The sequence below is a fragment of the Neomonachus schauinslandi genome, chromosome 13 (genome assembly GCF_002201575.2).
Source record: "Neomonachus schauinslandi chromosome 13, ASM220157v2, whole genome shotgun sequence".
NCBI lineage: Eukaryota > Metazoa > Chordata > Mammalia > Carnivora > Phocidae > Neomonachus > Neomonachus schauinslandi.
In genome coordinates, this window is record NC_058415.1 from 50,261,374 (window position 1) to 50,267,160 (window position 5,787).

Here is a 5,787-nt window from a genome sequence, read left to right on the forward strand (position 1 = left end):
CTCTGAGGAGCCAGCCCCGCCCGGAATGCCTGTGCCTGTCAAGAAGCCACAATCGCAAAGCCAACCTGTATTCCCAGACACTTGAGCTGTAAATCTCTGCCTATCACCCACCCCCACATCTCCTGTTCTGACCTAGCTTTATCTCCCTAAAAGCATATAAGTGAAAGTAGCCAAACTCGGGTCTTTATAGACCAAAACGGAGAGATTAATATATGCGATGTCTCATAACATCCTTTCTCGGTTGCAATAAATCTTCTCATGCATATTGGCAGTCAGCTCATTTCTAGCATGTTATTTTCTGCAGTCTGTTTTAAAAGAGGAAAAAGGGAGTCAGCAGGGAAGGGGAAGAAGAAAGAAAAGAAAGGAAAAAGAGAACCTGTCGGGGTTCTGGGGATAGTGTATAGAGAAGGTTAAAGGACACAAACCATAAATGTCAAAATTACCCACAATTCTTCTTGTGAATTCTGCTGAAACAGAAGGGATCCTACAAAGACTGAAGAGCATTCATACTAATCACAGTCCCTGGCATCTTGACTTGGGGACCTCTTCAGTCAGGCCTAGGTCTCCAGAGGCTTCTGATGGATACCACACAACTCAGAGAAAACAACTGTTAGAGCTCTGTTACTGTCATTTAGGAAGGACTCTTTCCCCTCTTGGTCTGTATGTCTCTCTATTTATGACAAAGAGAAACACAAATTGTGAGCACTTTTATTCAACCTTGGTAAACAAGTAGGGAAGAATACACAGAACCCTAATGCAATCTGCTTTAAAGATTTTTGGCTTTGGGGTGCCTGGCTGGCTCAGTCACTAGAGCATGGGACTCTTGATCTCAGGGTCATGAGTTCAAGCCCCACACTGGGTATGGAGCCTACGTAAAAAAATAAATAAATAAAATTTAAGATTTTTGGTTCTGTCTTCAATTTACCCACTAAATTGTCTGTCTTATGGTCAAAAGTAAATTGAAATGCTCAAAATATTGATGTGATACCATATCCATTATTTGAATTAGGTACAAGAGCTCATTGGGGCATCAATTTATTGTATTTATACTGTTATTAAAACTATTACCCAAATCTTAATGCTCTGGAGACCCACAATATTTTTTTTTCTTGCATATACCATTCTTACTCCTTCCAAACATGACCTTTTCTATGCTCTCTTCAGCAGCACATATAGTAAAACTGGAATAATATACAGAGAAGATTAGCGTGGCCCCTGTGCAAATTCATGAGGCATTCCATATTTTCTCACCTAAAAAAAAAATAAAGCTTATTAAATTTTTTAAAAAATATTTTAACTTTTTTTTGAAGTACGCTCCGTGCCCAGTGTGGAGCCCAACGCAGGGCTCAAACTCACAACCGTTGAGATCAAGACCCGAGCCGAGATCAAGAGTCGGACACTTAACCAACTGAGCCACCCAGGTGCCTGAATTTTTTTTAAAAAGCATTTTAAAAACTAACTAACTAACTAAATAAATAAAATAACCTTTTCTGTAGTGCTTTGGCAATCATCTTCCCTCCTCCTGACTGCCTTAGTCAATGGAGTCACACTGTTAAGAACAGCAGAGACGGGGCGCCTGGGTGGCTCAGTTGGTTAAGCGACTGCCTTCGGCTCAGGTCATGATCCTGGAGTCCCGGGATCGAGTCCCGCATCGGGCTTCCTGCTCGGCAGGGAGCCTGCTTCTCCCTCTGACCCTCCCCCCTCTCATGTGCTCTCTGTCTCCCTCATTCTCTCTCTCTCAAATAAATAAATAAAATCTTTAAAAAAAAAAAAAAAAAAAAAAAAAAAAAAAAAATGATGAAAAAATTTAAAAAAAAAAAAAAAAAAAGAACAGCAGAGACGGAGGTCCACACTTCCTCCCACCAGACTGGGATTTTGATTTGGGAACCCACTGCAGCTGGACGATCTTTCTAAAATGTGAATCTGATCATGAGGCTCCCCTGTGTAACACCATTCAGTGATTTCCTATTGCGCTTCAGATAAAATCACATTCCCGCTGTGTGGCTACAGGCAAGTTATTAAACCTCTTTCTGGATCAATTTCCTCTTGTATAAAATGGTCATAATAATCATGAGGAAAATATATGTAAGGCACTTAGCACAAAGTTAATAAATGCTCACTATTATTATTATTATTGATGTTATCTCACCGGCCATGTTCCTTCTCAGTTTCCCCTTCACCCTGTCTCACGGCCATATTCAACAATGAGTTCCTCAACTCCCGTCAGCTTTCTTGCCTTTATGCCTTGACCTGTGATTTTCTTTCTGTTTGCAACACCCTCTTCCTCCTCCTGGCCTTCAGCCAGTTTTATTGCTATTAATTTATAAGCTGTCAGCTTAAATGCATATTATCAAGATGGCCTTCCCTGACCCCCAAGGTCAGGTTTGCTTACCCCAATATATGTATGCAATGCACACTTCCTCTAAGTAATACGCACCATACATTACTATAACATTTTGCCTGACTGAAATATCCATAAAGGACCCAAGGTTAGATTCACCTCGCTCCCCACTTTATTTTTCAGTAGTAAGCACTACGAGCAAGCGGGGACTAGACTATAATGCAATGGACAAAGAAATCTTAGTGGATTACAACGACAAAAGATTAGTCCTTGATCACACTAAAATAATCACAGGATGGCTCCACAGTGTTTTCATGCTGAGTGCCAAGTTGATGGATGCCCTACACCTTGGGACATTGCTGATCTCGTGGTAGAGAGAAAGGGAACACAATGATTGTTCACTGCCTCTCTTAAAACTCCCAAGCAGCAATGGCACATCGAATTCCCTCCTCACATTTTATTGGCCAGGGCAAGTCACATGGTGAAGCTTGATTGATTGATGTCAATCAGTTGGGGCATCCTTGTGTGGAAAAGACACTACAAAGAGGGAGGCTACAATATTCAGTGAATGGTAATAGATGTTCAAACCGAGCTCAACAAAGTTTAGTTCAATGCGATATTTCTTTGTTGCAAGCTGACAAACCTAAACCCCACACCAATTAAAATCTTGCCAGAACCTTCTCTGCTAGTCAAAGAGATGTTCATTTCTTGAAATTTTTGACTTTAAAAGTCATTCTTCTTTCAGTCACAGCGCCATGTTTTCTGCCACGGGGAACCGGTTGCCTATCTGTGTGGTCACAGATTACTGACCATACAGTATACCACTGTGGAGGAAAGAATAATAATTGGGTTCAACAGCATCAACACCATCCCCATAATCTGTTTGCTTACTCTATGCTAGCTATTAATATGGACAGATGAGGTAACGTCCAGTCTCACAGGGCTATCCAGTAAAAAGAGAACCTTTGAAATCAGTTTGTCTAACCTCTTAGATAACATGCAAAAAGAGCTGGGGGACTTACCAAATAGTAGCAGAACCAGGACAAAAATACGAATTGCCAATTTTAAAACAAGTGCTCTTTTAATTATAGCACAGCTGTGCCATAAGGAAGGTCACCAAATGTGAGTGATTGCAAGAGGTCACCATTGAACAGATGAGGAAACTGAGACCCAGGGAGGTAAAGTGACTTTCTCAAAACTACCCACATTATTAGTTCTATTTTGCTTGGCCACACAAAGGCATAAAGAAATCTAAGTTGTTTCAGCATCTAGGATAGTACCTGCTCTTCATTCAAGGCTCAAAGAAATATTTCATGAACTGAACTGAACTGATTGAATTGAGTTGAACCGAAATCACACAAAATGTAGAGACGCCTTTTTTTTTCCCCACTACATAACCCTTGTTTTCATTTCCCTTGGAGTTTTAAGCTTGCCAAACCAGCAAGTTACACACCGGCAACTATGACTTTGCTAGTTTCCCCCTCTATAATATCCTTGTTCCCTGTTCCTTCGTGTTTATAACTACCATCCTTCTCTGAGCAGAAACAAATTAATACCTAGAAATCTTGTCATCTCGTGACATTTACAGAACAATATAGGCTCTGGAAAACAAAATCAACAATAATAAGGGCCCTGAAAGATCATGAGACAAAGAACTTTATTCCCTCTGAGCTAAGCAGATCTGCTAAAAAGTGACATAACCCAGATGTTCTTAAGCCACAGGAACAAATGTCATTAAGTTACTGTCTCCCGACAACTAAGTGATATGTACGAGGAATGGTAATTAAATTTGGAGAGAGAATACAGATTCTGGCTGGGCTCCAGGGCTGAAGGATATTAAATAAGAAAGAAACAATAGTGCTGTCAAGTCTAATTGTTTAAAACATAAAACTCTTTCCATATGTCTTGAGACGAATAGAGTTGCACAGTATCGGGATGCACTGTGAAGTCAGGCAAAGAATAACATGCACCATTTGGAATGAAAAACTGATCTGTGGGGAATTTGACTCTGCTTTTTTTTTTCTCCCCTCCTCCTCATGTCCCACCCAGGCACTTAGACATTTTAAAATAGCTCTAGGAAATGCATATCATGAAGTCTCTTTTCTGTATCAGATTTGACTACAGTATGAGAAATGATGGCCTTTGTGGTCATACAGAATTTGGTTCCAACCCTGACCATGATCCTTCTTGTTATGTGACCTAAGGCTCAATTTTCTGACCTGTAAGCAGAGATTATATTCTTATGGTGCAAGGATGTGCTTAGGATTAAATGAGACAATCGATATAAAGTCACTAGCACTTAGTAGGCATTCATTATGATATAACTTCCTTACATTTTCCTTTAAACACATGGAGATGCAGTCATCCACATAGCAGCTCCATATAATTCTGTGATGAAATGAGAAAAATTTTTCACTCATTGACAATAAATTGAGAGATGCCTGCGTTTCATCCCTTCAATTAACGAACACAGATTTACTGAGCACTATTCACAGGCAAAGCTCTGTGGTAGGTATGATAAAGGTCACAAAATGTTCTTATACAAAATGTATGAAATGAAGGCATTTGTTCAAGCCTCTTTTTGTCGGTTATGACTTAGCAATCAAAAGTATCTGGCCTTTAAAGTGTTTTTATTTATGGGATGTATGAGTTCAGTATAGAAAAATGATTAAAAAAAAACTTAGACTCAAGATAGAATTAGTGAGTTTTGTTTCATACTAGATTTATTGGATATTATGTTTCTAAGCAGTTTTGTGTTACAGGTATATACCTGTATCTTTGTATCCATATAGCCATGTTTTATCACAGAAAGAGCACTGTGCTGGGGGTTCAACCCCTGCCTTCCCATATTCTAATGGGAAGAAGAACTGTCATTGTGTTGCTAGCTGGAATCCCAATTTCCTCACTGTAAAATTAGATTTCCTGAATAGACTTCCTAAAGTCACTCCCCTATGTAGAAGTTAAAATGTAGTACAAAACACTTGCGACTCTTTAGTACTGTACTGTGTGCATGTGTATGTGTATTTATGAAAAATATATTCATTGCCAAGAGCACAACTCTACAGCAATTTCATGGAGATAGATACCATCACATGAATGCAATTTCTCATAATACACCAAGGTGTCAATAAATGAAAAGTTCTCAGAAGACTCAAACTGCTGTTTCAGTATCTCCTAGGACAGTCCAGAGATGGTTTTGAGGCTAATACCAGAGCTGTTCTCCTTTGGCCCCTTGGGGCTACTACAGATCACAGGGACGATCATAGGCCAGTTGGATGCACAGAGTTTTGGAGGTTTAATTGATCTCATGATGCCTTACCTGTGGCCCCAATTAAAACCCCATCTCAAGACTACTAAGGGCAGGAAAAGTTTTGGTAAGATTTTACGGAAGAGGCACTGCCCAATGTTACAGTATTTTTGACCTTCACCTCCCAATTCCCCCTTGA

The 5,787-nt window shown here is 39.7% G+C and overlaps 1 pseudogene; it reads left to right on the top strand.

The window, feature by feature from the left end:
* Positions 1–1,151: 1,151 nt before the first annotated feature.
* On the top strand, positions 1,152–1,247 carry LOC123326555 (annotated as a pseudogene).
* Positions 1,248–5,787: the final 4,540 nt, after the last annotated feature.